Source organism: Ranitomeya imitator, chromosome 5 (assembly GCF_032444005.1).
Source record: "Ranitomeya imitator isolate aRanImi1 chromosome 5, aRanImi1.pri, whole genome shotgun sequence".
Classification (NCBI taxonomy): Eukaryota; Metazoa; Chordata; class Amphibia; order Anura; family Dendrobatidae; genus Ranitomeya; species Ranitomeya imitator.
In genome coordinates this window covers 224,734,955-224,750,415 of record NC_091286.1, presented here as the reverse complement: position 1 = coordinate 224,750,415, position 15,461 = coordinate 224,734,955, and positions in this window count along the sequence as shown.

The following is a 15,461-nucleotide window of genomic DNA, read 5'->3' as shown; positions in this document are numbered from 1 at the left end:
AGCTCACTGAGATGCCTATGCTTGCCCCGTCGTGGTGCGGTCGGGTTAGCCAACTCCAGGGTGCCTCCAGTTTAGGAGCTTCCTATGTGGGCTGCGTGAACTGGTAGTCAAGGCTGGTTCTGTAGTGCCAGTAGGCCCAGCTCCCCCTGTAGGACTGTTGGGGTTCGGTAACTGCGGCTGCCTCGCGGCCTAGCTGTTCTCTCCTCTCCTGTGGGCCTTCGGGTCCACCACCTGGTTCCAGCACCGTCAGCTGGTTCTCGGCAGTGTCTTTTGCTCTTGTACCTTCTGCTCCCCATCCTGGTTCCAGTACCATCAGCTGGTTCCGGCCAGAGCCTTTGGCTTAGGTGCCTCCTTCTGGGTATCCGAGTTCCGCCAACGTCAGGCGGTCCTTGGTAGTGCTTTTTAGCACGGGTACCTCCTGCTTAGTAACCGGGTTCCAGTAACGTCAGCTGGTCCTCGGTAGTTCCATAGGCTCTTGAACCTTCGGGTAGCCATCCGAGTTCCAGTTCCATCATCAGGTTCTTGGCATTTTCTCAGCCTTCTTGTACCTTCTGCTACATTACCAAGTTGAAGACCCTAAAGTCGACGACCCGGAAGACCACCCCGATGACGACGACTACGACGGCGGAGACGACGACGGCGGAGATGACGACACTGGAGACGACGACATGGAAGACCGAGAAGCAGAAGAACAAGAGGCTGCAGAACAAAGAGCAGAAGAACATTAAGCATAACACTTAATATCAGAGCAAAACATATTATCTAAATTATATGCAGAAGATGACTAAGCAGTGTATGGGGGTGAGTCCGTTCCTCCTCGTGGTGCCCCTGGATAAAGCCTGATGCTGCAGGCCAAACTGAACGCGGACAAATGTAACTTTTGTGACTGGCAGAACGGAAGGTGTAATCTTCCAACTTTTATAGATAACAACTACGGGAATGCCTGTCACAAATGAGAATATGATGAAGAAGTAGAATAGGAAGAATAATACAGTTGAATAAAATGAATATGTAGAATAGAAAGAATAATAATAGTTGAATAAAATGAATATGAAGAATGTAATAAAAAAAAAAAAAGGTAAAGGATGAAGAAGAAGATGAATAAGGTGAAGAAGAAGTTGATGTCAAAGATGCTGATGATGATGAAGATGAAAGTGTGGGAAAAGTAAAAAAAAAAGAAGGGGAAGGTCGTGGAATAGTGAAACATCAATATCTGACAAAATAAAAAAAATATTTACATAGTCAATATCTTTGTCACTCCGAACGTCTTTAAAAAAAAAACAAAAAAACATGCTATTCTATTTGATTGGGCTAAACCTCTATGACTTTAATGTCTCCGCCACCTCCCCAAATACATCCTGCATTATTCTTAGTTGTTTTCCTTCATGTAGAATGAACCTACAAGGAAAGAAAGGGTTTATTTTAATTCCGATATTTTGGTCCCATTGACTTGCATTGGAATCGGGTATCGGTATCGGCGATATCCGATATTTTTTGAATATCGGCCGATCCTATCCGATACCGATACTTTCCGATATCGGAAGGTATCGCTCAACACTACTAATGAGCACTTTAAACTCTCAGGTGCTTCACAAATTGATCTGTAAAAATGAAAAAGTACTTTTTTTTCACAAAAAAATTATTTTCGCCTCAATTTTTTCATTTTCACATGGGCAATAGGATAAAATGGATCCTTAAATGTGTTGGGCAATTTCTCCCGAGTACGCCGATACCTCATATGTGGAGGTAAACCACTGTTTGGGCACACGGTAGGGCTTGGAAGGGAAGGCGCGCCATTTGACTTTTTGAATGGAAAATTAGCTCCAATTGTTAGCGGACACCATGTCGCGTTTGAAGAGCCCCTGTGTGCCTAAACATTGGAGCTCCCCCACAAGTGACCCCATTATTGAAACTAGACCCCCCAAGGAACTTATCTAGATGCATATTGAGCACTTTAAACCCCCAGGTGCTTCACAGAAGTTTATAACGCAGAGCCATGAAAATAAAAAATAATTTTTCTTTCCTCAAAAATGATTTTTTAGCCTGGAATTTCCTATTTTGCCAAGGGTAATAGGAGAAATTGGACCCCAAATGTTGTTGTCCAGTTTGTCCTGAGTACGCTGATACCCCATATGTGGGGGTAAACCACTGTTTGGGCGCAAGGCAGGGCTCGGAAAGGAAGGCACGCCATTTGGCTTTTTAAATGGAAAATTAGCTCCAATCATTAGCGGACACCATGTCACGTTTGGAGAGCCCCTGTGTGCCTAAACATTAGAGATCCCCCACAAATGACCTCATTTTGGAAACTAGACCCCCAAAGGAACTAATCTAGATGTGTGGTGAGGACTTTGAACCCCCAAGTGCTTCACAGAAGTTTATAATGCAGAGCCGTGAAAATAATAAATACGTTTGCTTTCCTCAAAAATTATTATTTAGCCCAGAATTTTTTAATTTTCCCAAGGGTAACAGGAGAAATTAGACCCCAATATTTGTTGTCCAGTTTCTCCTGAGTACGCTGATACCCCATATGTGGGGGTAAACCACTGTTTGGGCACATGCCGGGGCTCGGAAATGAAGAAGTGACGTTTTGAAATGCAGACTTTGATGGAATGCTCTGCGGGCGTCACGTTGCGTTTGCAGAGCCCCTGATGTGACTAAAAAGTAGAAACCCCCCACAAGTGACCCCATTTTGGAAACTAGACCCCGAAAGGAACTTATTTAGATGTGTGGTGAGTAGTGTTGAGCAATACCTTCCGATATCGGAAAGTATCGGTATCGGATAGGATCGGCCGATATTCAAAAAATATCGGATATCGCCGATACCGATACCCGATTCCAATGCAAGTCAATGGGACCAAAATATCGGAATTAAAATAAACCCTTTCTTTCCTTGTAGGTTCATTCTACATGAAGGAAAACAACTAAGAATAATGCAGGATGTATTTGGGGAGGTGGCGGAGACATTAAAGTCATAGAGGTTTAGCCCAATCAAATAGAATAGCATGTTTTTTTTTTGTTTTTTTTAAAGACGTTCGGAGTGACAAAGATATTGACTATGTAAATATTTTTTTTATTTTGTCAGATATTGATGTTTCACTATTCCACGACCTTCCCCTTCTTTTTTTTTTTTACTTTTCCCACACTTTCATCTTCATCATCATCAGCATCTTTGACATCAACTTCATCTTCACCTTATTCATCTTCTTCTTCATCCTTTACCTTTTTTTTTTTTTTTTTATTACATTCTTCATATTCATTTTATTCAACTATTATTATTCTTTCTATTCTACTTCTTCATCATATTCTCATTTGTGACAGGCATTCCCGTAGTTGTTATCTATAAAAGTTGGAAGATTACACCTTCCGTTCTGCCAGTCACAAAAGTTACATTTGTCCGCGTTCAGTTTGGCCTGCAGCATCAGGCTTTATCCAGGGGCACCACGAGGAGGAACTGACTCACCCCCATACACTGCTTAGTCTTCTTCTGCATATAATTGAGATAATATCTTTTGCTCTGATATTAAGTGTTATGCTTAATGTTCTTCTGCTCTTTGTTCTGCAGTCTCTTGTTCTTCTGCTTCTCGGTCTTCCATGTCGTCGTCTCCAGTGTCGTCATCTCCGCCGTCGTCGTCTCCGCCGTCGTTGTCTCCGCCGTCGTCGTCTACGCCGTCGTCGTCGTCGTCATCGGGGTGGTCTTCCGGGTTGTCGTCGTCGTCGTCGTCGTCATCGGGGTGGTCTTCCGGGTCGTCGACTTTAGGGTCTTCAACTTGGAAATGTAGCAGAAGGTACAAGAAGGCTGAGAAAATGCCAAGAACCTGATGATGGAACTGGAACTCGGATGGCTACCCGAAGGTTCAAGAGCCTACGGAACTACCGAGGACCAGCTGACGTTACTGGAACCCGGTTACTAAGCAGGAGGTACCCGTGCTTAAAAGCACTACCAAGGACCGCCTGACGTTGGCGGAACTCGGATACCCAGGAGGAGGCACCTAAGCCAAAGGCTCGGCCCGGAACCAGCTGACGGTGCTGGAACCAGGTGGTGGACCCCAAGGCCCACAGGAGAGGAGAGAACAGCTAGGCCGCGAGGCAGCCGCAGTTACCGAACCCCAACAGTCTTACAGGGGGAGCTGGGCCTACTGGCACTACAGAACCAGCCTTGACTACCAGTTCACGCAGCCCACATAGGAAGCTCCTAAACTGGAGGCACCCTGGAGTTGGCTAACCCGACCGCACCACGACGGGGCAAGCATAGGCGTCTCAGTGAGCTTTACACTACCCGGAAACAGCTGACGGTGCTGAAACCAGGTTTGGCACGAGGGAGTACCTGTGACAAAAACACTGCCGAGAACCAGCTGGCGGTGCTGGAACCCAGATGCGTTGCCCCAGTGTGCAAGAGCCAATGGCACGACCGAGGACCAGCTGACGGTGCTGGAACCCGGTTTCTAAGCTGTTGGTGCCCGCGCTTAAAAGCACTACCAAGGACCGCCTGACGTTGGCGGAACTCGGATACCCAGGAGGAGGCACCTAATCCAAAGGCTCGGCCCGGAACCAGCTGACGGTGCTGGAACCAGGTGGTGGACCCCAAGGCCCACAGGAGAGGAGAGAACAGCTAGGCCGCGAGGCAGCCGCAGTTACCGAACCCCAACAGTCCTACAGGGGGAGCTGGGCCTACTGGCACTACAGAACCAGCCTTGACTACCAGTTCACGCAGCCCACATAGGAAGCTCCTAAATTGGAGGCACCCTGGAGTTGGCTAACTCGACCGCACCACGACGGGGCAAGCATAGGCGTCTCAGTGAGCTTGACACTACCCGGAAACAGCTGATGGTGCTGAAACCAGGTTTGGCACGAGGGAGTACCTGTGACAAAAACACTGCCGAGAACCAGCTGGCGGTGCTGGAACCCGGATGCGTTGCCTATCAAAAATTGTCTTCCTACAGCCCCAACTAGCGGTGTTGGAGCAAAGGGTAAGCAGGGGGAGCAGAGTGTAGGCCGAAGCCTGCACTGGAGTCAGGTTTGTGTCTGCGTTGCGTTTGCAGGACACTTTGCCGGCTACACAGTGGGGGAACAGCAGGCGGTGCTGAACCCCACTAACACATTGGCTGGTGTTTTTCTCTGTGCAGCTAGCACTTCCGGGCAAAAACTAGCAGTATTATAGCCCAGGGGCAGCAGGAGGAGGAGAGGAGCAGAGTGTAGGCCGAAGCCTAGTTGAACCAATTTCAAAGGTAACCTTTAACCCCCCCTCAGGTGTTACAAAGTACAAGAGCCACACCTTGTGCAGCATTAATGCTGCACAAGTAAAAGGTTGCTCTATTAATTTTTCTACTTGCACATGCTGAATGCAACACGTACACAATTTAGCCCATTCTACAGTCAAACTGTAGTTGAGGCGTGACTTGTATTTTTAAGGAGACGCAGCATAGGTGTCCCAAATAACGCCTTTGTGCTTGGCGCAGCTTCCTGAGCGTTGTTTTTTGCTGTACAGGAGTCTGCGCTCTTGTGTTATCCCTTGGCAATGCCCTGTTAGCGCTGCCCGTCTTATGACCTCATTTCATGTTGGCTGCTGCGGTTAACGATGGCCATAAATCCCAGACCCACAGTGCCTTTTCATAAAGTCACACTGCGGTGCTGGGATTCGTGGCCTTGAGCAGTAAATATTTTCGACGCTCACACACGTCCTTACACCTGCTTCAGACTGGGCGGCCTCTGCTGATCCCTTTTCGCATGCTGCGGCCATGAGGCCGCACAGTCTGAAGAAGGCCGAAGGAGATGAGTGACGACAAGCGAACATATGCACTGCTCGTACCCATAAACCACACCTTCGCTGACAAAATAAATAAGACAACAAGGGGCGTTGTTTCACGCAGGGCGGATGCACAGGCGCAGCCAGCTAACCATGATGTCAAAAGACGGGAAGCGCTACCAAGGGAGGTGCTGCGTATCATTAGAAAGGAAAGTCACACCTCAGGGACAGTTGAATGGTCTCAATGAGACACATTTTGTACGTGTTGAGTTCCACGTGGGCAAGGAGAAAAAGTCAGCCACCTTGTACAAATGCAGCAGTACTGCTGAACAAGGTGGCTGTTATACATAGAAACACCTGGGGGTGGGGGGCAGGCTCCCTTCAATTTCAGTTCATGTGCCTGCATGGCGTTTGCAGGTCACGTTGCCGGCTACACAGCTGGGGAACAGCTGGCGGTGCTGAACCCCACTGACACATTGGCTGGTGTTTTTCTCTGTGCAGCTAGCACTTCCAGGCTAAAACTGGCGGTGTTATGAGCCCAGGGTCAGCAGGAGGAGGAGAGGAGCAGAGTGTAGGCCGAAGCCTGCACTGGTGGCAGCTTTTGTTCTGTTGTGCCTGCGTGGCGTTTGCAGGTCACGTTGCCGGCTACACAGCTGGGAAACAGCTGGCGGTGCTGAACCCCACTAACACATTGGCTGGTGTTTTTCTCTGTGCAGCTAGTAATTCCGGGCAAAAACTAGCGGTGTTAGAGCCCAGGGTCAGCAGGAGGAGGAGATGAGCAGAGTGTAGGCCGAAGCCTCCACTGGTGGCAGCTTTTGGTTGGTTGTGCCAGCGTAGCTTGTGCTGGACACGATGCCGGCTACACAGCAGGGGAACAGCTGGCGGTGCTGAACCCCACTAACACATTGGCTGGTGTTTTTCTCTGTGCACCTAGCACTTCAGGGCAAAAACTAGCGGTGTTAGAGCCCAGGGTCAGCAGGAGGAGGAGAGGAGCAAAGTGTAGGCCGAAGCCTAGTTGAACCAATTTCAAAGGTAACCTTTAACCCCCCCTCAGGTGTTGCAAGGTACAAGAGCCACACCTTGTGCAGCATTAATACTGCACAAGTAAAAGGTTGCTCTCTTCATTTTGCTCCTTGCACACGCTGAATAAAACACGTACACTATTTAGCCCATTATACTGTCAAACAGTAGTGGAGGCGTGACTTTTCTTTTGAAGAAGACGCAGCACAGGTGTCAAAATTTACACCTAGGTGCTGGGCGCAGACTCCTTACTGTTGTTATTTGCAGTACAGGAGAGTGCGCTCTTGTGTTATCCCTTGGCAATACCCTGTTAGTGCGGCCGTCTTATGACCTCATTTCATGTTGGCCGGTGCGGTTAACGATGGCCATAAATCCCAGACCCACAGTGCCTTTCCATAAAGTCACACTGCAGTGCTGGGATTCGTGGCCTTGTGCAGTAAATATGTTCGCCGCTCACACATGTTCTTACACCTGCTTCAGACTGGGCGGCCTCAGCTGATCCCTTATTGCCTGCCACGGACATGAGGCCGCACAGTCTGAAGGAGGGGAGTGAAAACAGGCGAACATATGCACTGCTCGTGCCCATCAATCACACCCTCGCAGTCAAAATATATGAGACAACGAGGGGCGTTGTGTCGGGCAGGGCGGACGCACAGGCACAGCCAGCCAACCAATGATGTCTGAAGACGAGCAGCGCTAACAATGGGGGTGCTGCGTGTCATTAAAAAGAAAAGTCACACCTCAGGGACATTGTAATGGTCTCTAATGAGACACATTTTGTACGTGTTGAGTTCCACGTGGGCAAGGAGGAAAAGTCAGCCACCTTGTACAAATGCAGCAGTACTGCTGTACAAGGTGGCTGTTATACATAGAAACACCTGGGGGTGGGGGGCAGGCTTCCTTCAATTTCAGTTCATGTGCCTGCGTGGCGTTTGCAGGACACGTTGCCAGCTGCACAGCAGGGGAACAGCTGGCGTTGCTGAACCCCACTGACACTATGACTGGTGTTTTTCTCTGTGCAGCTCGCATGTCCGGGCAAAAACTGGCGGTGTTAGAGCCCAGGGTCAGCAGGAGGAGGAGAGGAGCAAAGTGTAGGCCGAAGCCTCCACTGGTGGCAGCTTTTGGTTGGTTGTGCCAGCGTGGCTTGTGCTGGACACGATGCCGGCTACACAGCAGAGGAACAGCTGGCGGTGCTGAACCCCACTAACACATTGGCTGGTGTTTTTCTCTGTGAAGCTCGCATTTCCGGGCAAAAACTAGCGGTGTTAGAGCCCAGGGTCAGCAGGAGGAGGAGAGGAGCAGAGTGTAGGCCGAAGCCTAGTTGAACCAATTTCAAAGGTAACCTTTAACCCCCCTCAGGTGTTACAAGGTACAAGAGCCACACCTTGTGCAGCATTAATGCTGCACAAGTAAAAGGTTGCTCTATTTAGTTTGCTCCTTGCACACGCTGAATAAAACACGTACACTATTTAGCCCATTATACTGTCAAACAGTAGTGGAGGCGTGACTTGTCTTTTTAAGGAGACGCAGCACAGGTGTCAAAATTTACACCTAGGTGCTGGGCGCAGATTCCTGAGCGTTGTAATTAGCTGTACAGGAGTCTGCGCTATTGTGATCCCTTGGCCATGCGCTGTGAGCGCTGCCTGTCTTCTCACCTCATTTCATGTTGGCCGTTGCGGTTAGCAATGGATATGAATCCCAGGCCAGCAGTGTGTTTTCAAAAAATCCCACTGCGGGCCTTGGAACCATGGGCATGCACAGTGCATATCCTCGACTCTCACTCCCCTCCTTCCCTCTTCTTCAGACTGTGCGGTGTCACGGCCGTGGCATGCTATTAGGGATCAGCTGACGGCGCACAGTCTAAAGAAGGCGGAGGGAAATGAGCGAGAGCCTGAGGGGAAGATATGCACTGCGCATGCCCATGGATCCCAGGCCCGCAGTGTGACTCAATCAGAAGACACTGCGAGGCGGGATCTCGGGCAGCGCGGCCGCACAGGCGCAGCCAGCCTGACACCAAATATGTCAGAAGACAGGCAGCACAAATAGGGCATGCCCAAGGGATAACAGAACAGCGCAGGCTCCGTGACAGCTTAAAACAATGCTGAGGAGGCAGCGCATGGCACCAAGGGGGTAGGAATGACAGCTGTGCTGCGTCACATTACGAAGGAAAGTCCCAGCTCCGGGACGGTATAACGGTATCAGTGAACACATTTTATAAGTGTTAAGTTCTGCGTGTGCAAGGAGCTAAACCAAAAGAGCTACCTTTTCCTTGTGCAGCATTACTGCTGCACAAGATGGCTCTTTCAGTAACAAACGACGGGGGGGGGGGACAGGTTCCCTTACATTTAGGTTGTTGTGCCCGCGTGGCGGTCGCAGGACACATTGCCGGCTACACAGCTGGGGATCAGCTGACGTTACTGAAACACAATAACACTGGGTCGTATGTTTTTACTGTGCAGCCTGCACTTCTGAGCCGCAACTGGCGGTGTTGGAGCCCAGGAATAGCAGTTCAGGTGGTAGAAAGATGAACACAGCAGGAGACCTGGATGACACCCAATTACTTAATCAGGCAGAGGAGTGGCAAATTCCTGCGAGATCCAGGCCTGGTTCATTTTCAGGAAAGTAAGCCGGTCAACGTTATCGGAGGACAGTCGCATGCGACGGTCTGTTAGTACACCACCTGCGGCACTAAAGACACGTTCCGATAAGACACTAGCCGCAGGGCAAGCCAGCACCTCCAATGCATACTGGCTTAGCTCTGGCCATGTATCCAGCTTAGAGACCCAAAACTTGAATGGGGAAGAGCCGTCTGGGAGTACAGTAAGAGGGCAAGCCATGTAGTCTGTCACCATCTGACGGAACCGTTGCCTCCTGCTGACTGGAGCCGCCGGTGATGGTGTAGACATTTGGGGCGGGCACACAAAAGTGTGCCAGAGTTGTGCCATACTGGGCTTGCCTTGGGCAGAGGCACTGCTTCTGCTCCCTCTTTGGGCAGAGCCTCCCCCACTGCCTCGACGCACTGAGCTGCTTTGTAAAGCACTAGCAGCACTCCTCTCAGTTGGACAGGAGAAGATGATGGAATTCACCAGTGTGTCGTGGTACTCCCGCAATTTACGCTCCCGGGTCAACGCTGGGATGAGGTTTTGGACGTTGTCCCGGTAGCGAGGATCGAGGAGGGTGAACACCCAATAATCAGGCATGTTGAGAATGTGGTCGATGCGGCGGTCGTTTCTCAGGCACTGCAGCATGAAATCTACCATGTGCTGCAGAGTGCCAACTGGCCCAGAAACGCTGTCCCCTGCTTGAGACATGATCTCTGCCCACTCGTCATCACCCCACCCTCGCTGTACACACTGACCACTGGACAATTGTGTCGCTCCCTCCTCTGGACGGAGCTCTTCCTCCTCCATTGACTCCTCCTCATCCTCCTCACAAATTGGCCCCTGCGTACCCCTTTGTGAGGAACCACGTGGCGCTGACTCTCCAGAAGCTGATGGAAAAGGTGACTCCTCATCCTCCACCTCTTCCACAACATCATCCCTTAACCCTTGCAAAGTTTGCTGAAGCAGGCAGATAAGGGGGACAGTCATGCTGACTAGTGCATCATCTGCACTTGCCATCCGCGTGGAATAATCAAAAGGATGCAAAACCTGGCAGACGTCCTTCATAGTGGCCCACTCTGTGGTTGTGAAGTCTGATCGGCGCTGACTGTGACTTCTTTGCGCCTGATGCAGCTGGTACTCCATAACTGCTTGCTGCTGCTCACTCAACCGCTCCAACATATGTAACGTGGAATTCCACCGGGTAGGTAGGTCACATATGATGCGGTGTTCCGGAAGGCGGAATCGGCGCTGCAGAGCAGCAATGCGGGATCTGGCCAAGCTGGAACGCCGCAAGTGAGCACACTCTAGGCAGACCTTGTGCAGCAGGGCATCAAGATCCGGATAGTCCCTCAGAAAACTCTGCACAACCAAATTGAGCACATGTGCCAGACATGGGATGTGAGTGAGGTTGCCAAGGGCCAATGCTGCCACCAGATTTCGGCCATTGTCACACACTACCATGCCTGGCTGGAGATTCGCTGGCAGTAACCACACATCGCTCTCCTGCTTGATGGCATTCCAGAGCTCCTGCGCTGTGTGGCTTCGATTCCCCAATGAAACAAGTTTCAAGACGGCCTGCTGACGTTTGGCCACGGCTGTGCTCATGTCGGTCATAGGTAAACGTTCACGGGTCCATGTGGAGGTGGACTGTGACGGCTCCTGCAGAGTTGATTCTGAGGAACTTGTGTAAGAGGAGGAGTCAATGCGTACAGACTGGATTCCTGCAATCCTTGGAGTGGGCAGGACACGTCCTGCGCCACTCGCACGATCTGTACCTGGCTCAACAACATTAACCCAATGGGCAGTGAGGGAAACGTATCGCCCCTGTCCATGCTGACTGGTCCACGCATCGGTGGTGAGGTGGACCTTGCTACTGACGGCGTTCAGTAGCGCATGTTTTATGTTTCCCTCAACATGCCTGTGCAGGGCAGGGACAGCTTGCCTGCTGAAGTAAAAGCGGCTGGGCACCTTGTACTGTGGGACTGCCAATGCCATCAAGTCATGGAAGCTGTCAGTCTCCACCAGCCTGAACGAGAGCATTTCCAGGGACAACAGTTTGGCAATGCCTGCATTCAGAGCCTGTGCTCGGGGTTGTTTGGCCGAGAATGCCCGCCTTTTCTCCCATGCCTGTACTACCGATGGCTGTAGAGTAGACTGGGAGTGTGAGGATGGCTGGGAAGGTGGTGCTGTGGGTGGAATTACACAAGGTCTCTGGACAACAGTGCCAGAGGTTCTTCCATGGCAATCCTGGGAGGAAGCCAAACCAGCTGTGCGTGAGCTGGAGGAAGAGGCAACACGAGCTGAAGAGGTGGTAGCTGCCGCTGTTGGTTGGCCTACATCTTCAGTCTGTTTCTGTAACTCCACCGCGTGCCTGGTCCGCACATGTTTCCACATATTTGTGGTATTGAGGTTGCTGACATTTTTACCTCTTTTTACTTTCTGATGACACAGCTTGCATTTGACAAAACAAATGTCATCTGCAACTGTGTCAAAAAAGGACCAGGCACTGCAAGTCTTGGGAGCGCCCATTTTGGCTTTGGAAAGAGACAGGCTCCTAACGGGTGCCAAAGTGGAGGCTACAGGCTCCGCAGTCTTCCCCCTCCCTCTCCCTCTTTGGCCCGTAAGGGGAATCTCTTCCTCAGAGCTGCTCCCACCACCTTCCTGTTCCTCACGCCACGATGGGTCAACGACCTCATCATCTCCACTACCCTCTGCCACCAACTGCTCCTCCTGGGTAGTCTCGGCAGCACAGTACGCACCAGAAAGCGTCACCTGAGTTTCATCATCAGATGCGTACTGCGCTGTGGTCACCGGAGGCACTGGCCCACCCGCCTCTTCAGAGTCAGAGAGACAAAGCTGTTGGGCATCACTGCACACTGCCTCTTCTTCCATTTCTCCAATGCTGCTTGGCTGGCCCCCTGTTTCCAAGCCAAGAGATTCAGAGAACAGAAGTAGAGACGGCTCCTGTCCTGGGCTCTCTGACTGCCTGGCCAATTTGGCAGGTGGGGAAGAGACAGATGGCTGCTCTCCAGTGGTCTGTGTCTGAGAGGATGTGGCACTAACTGAAGTCGATGCCGAGGCGTTAGCTGCCATCCACCCGACAATGGCTTCAATTTGGTCTTCACGCAGCAGCGGTGCACGGCGCTCTCCGACAAAGCTGCGCATGAAGGACTGTTCCCTGCTGAAACGGAGTGACGACGAGTCACCGGCGCCCGCAGCAGGCACAGAATCACCACGTCCTCTCCCTGCTCCTCTCCCTGCTCCGCGCCAACGCCCACGTGCCTTACTCCCTGCCCTCTTCATCTTGGTTGACAGATAAAGATAAGCAGAAAAGTACTAAGGCCTTAGTGTGCTTATTCCTGAAATGCTCTTCCTAACAGGTGTAAGAAACACTAATGTTGTAAAGTGTGGACTAAACTTTATTATTTTTCAAATGTGGCCTACACAAGTGTTAAGTTGTGTTTGGTGAACTTTACTTTTTTTTTTTTCTGCAGATAGGGCTACAGAGCTAGTTTAACCCCTTAGCGACCGCCGATACGCCTTTTAACGGCGGCCGCTAAGGGTACTTAAACCACAGCGCCGTTAATTAACGGCGCTGTGGAAAAAGTGTATAGCGCCCCCCACAGGCCGATTTTCTCCGGGGTCTCGGCTGCCGAGGGTAGCCGAGACCCCAGAGAACATGATTCGGGGGTTTTTTAACCCTCCCCGCATTTGCGATCGCCGGTAATTAACCGTTTACCGGCGATCGCAAAAAAAAAAAAAAAAGCGATCTCTTTTTAATTTCTCTGTCCTCCGATGTGATCGCACATCGGAGGACAGAGAAAAGGGGTCCCAGGTGGCCCCCCAATACTCACCTAGCTCCCCCGATGCTCCTCGTGTCTCCCGGTGGGCGCCGCCATCTTCAAAATGGCGGGCGCATGCGCAGTGCGCCCGCCGGCCGGCACCGGGAGAATCTTTGGGGTCTCGGCTGCCTGGGGTAGCCGAGACCCCAAAGAGCATGATCGGGGGTCGGTTTTAGCGACCCCTGTTTTGCGATCGCCAGTAATTAACTGTTTACCGGCGACCGCAAAAAAAAAAAAAAAAAAAAAAGTAAAGTGTAATTCTCTGTCCTCTGATGTGATCGCACATCAGAGGACAGAGAAATAGGGGGATTCGGGGATCCTAGCATACTCACCTAGGTCCCTGGATCCTCTTGCTGCTCCTCCTGGCCGCCGGCAGAAGAACATGGCGGACGCATGCCCAGTGCGCCCGCCATCTGTCTCCATCTGCCGGCCGGCAGGAGAACAGCGGTTAGGGCTAAAATTAGGGTTAGGGGTAGGGGTAGGGTTAGGGTTAGGGCTAGGGTTAGGGGTAGGGTTAGGTTAGGGGTAGGGTTAGGGTTAGGGGTAGGGTTAGGGGTAGGGTTAGGGTAGGGGTAGGGTTAGGGCTAGGGTTAGGTTAGGGGTAGGGTTACGGCTAGGGTTAGGTTAGGGGTAGGGTTAGGTTAGGGTTAGGGGTAGGGTTACGGCTAGGGTTAGGTTAGGGGTAGGGTTAGGTTAGGGTTAGGGGTAGGGTTAGGTTAGGGTTAGGGTTGGGGCTAAATTTAGGGTTAGGGTTGGGGCTAAATTTAGGGTTAGGCTTCTTTCACACTTACGTCGGTACGGGGCCGTCGCAATGCGTCGGCCCGACATACCGACGCACGTTGTGAAAATTGTGCACAACGTGGGCAGCAGCTGTAGTTTTTCAACGCATCCGCTGCCCAATCTATGTCCTGGGGAGGAGGGGGCGGAGTTACGGCCACGCATGCGCGGTCAGAAATGGCGGATGCGACGTACAAAAAAACGTTTCATTGAACGTTTTTTTGTGCCGACGCTCCGCCAAAACACAACTGATCCAGTGCACGACGGACGCGACGTGTGGCCATCCGTCACGATCCGTCGGCAATACTATGGGCAAAAAACGCATCCTGCGGGCACATTTGCAGGATCCGTTTCTTGTCCAAAACGACGGATTGCGACGGAATGCCAAACAACGCAAGTGTGAAAGTAGCCTTAGGGCTAGGGTTAGGGTTGGGGCTAAAGTTAGGGCTAGGGTTGGGGCTAAAGTTAGGGTTAGAGCTGGGATTAGGTTTAGGGTTTGGATTAGGGTTGGTATTAGGGTTAGGGTTGGCATTAGGGTTACGCTTGGGATTAGGGTTAGGTTTGGGATTAGGGTTAAGGTTAGGGTTGTGATTAGGGGTGTATTGGGATTAGGGTTAGGTTTGAGGTTAGGGTTGAGATTAGGATTAGGGGTGTGTTGGATTTAGGGTTTTGATTAGGGTTATGGTTAGGGTTGACATTAGGGTTGTTTTGGGGTAAGGGTTGTGATTATGGTTAGGGTTAGTGATTAGGATTATGGATCAGGTTGGGATTAGGGTTAGGGGTTGGAGCTAGAATTGGGGGGTTTCCACTGTTTAGGTACATCAGGGGGTCTCCAAACACGACAGCCAATTTTGCGCTCAAAAAGTCAAATGGTGCTCCCTCCCTTCTGAGCTCTGCCGTGCGCCCAAACAGTGGGTTACCCCCACATATGGGGCATCAGCATACTCGGGATAAATTGGACAACAACTTCTGGGGTCCAATTTCTCTTGTTACCCTTGTGAAAATAAAAACTTGGGGGCTACAAAATCTTTTTTGTGAAAAAAAAAATATTTTTTATTTTCACGACTCTGCATTCTAAACTTCTGTGAAGCACTTGGGCATTCAAAGTTCTCACCACACATCTAGATAAGTTCCTTGGGGGGTCTAGTTTCCAAAATGGGGTCACTTGTGGGGGGTTACTACAGTTTAGGTATATCAGGGGCTCTGCAATCGCAACATAATGCCCACAGACCATTCTATCAAAGTCTGCATTCCAAAAAGGCGCTCCTTCCCTTCCGAGCTCTGCCGTGCGCCCAAACAGTGGTTTACCCCCACATATGGCACATCAGCGTACTCGGGATAAATTGGACAACAACTATTGCAGTCCAAATTCTCCTGTTACCCTTGTGAAAATAAAAACTTGGGGGCTACAATATCTTTTTTGTGGAAAAAAAAAATATTTTTTATTTTCACGGCTCTGCATTATAAACTTCTGTG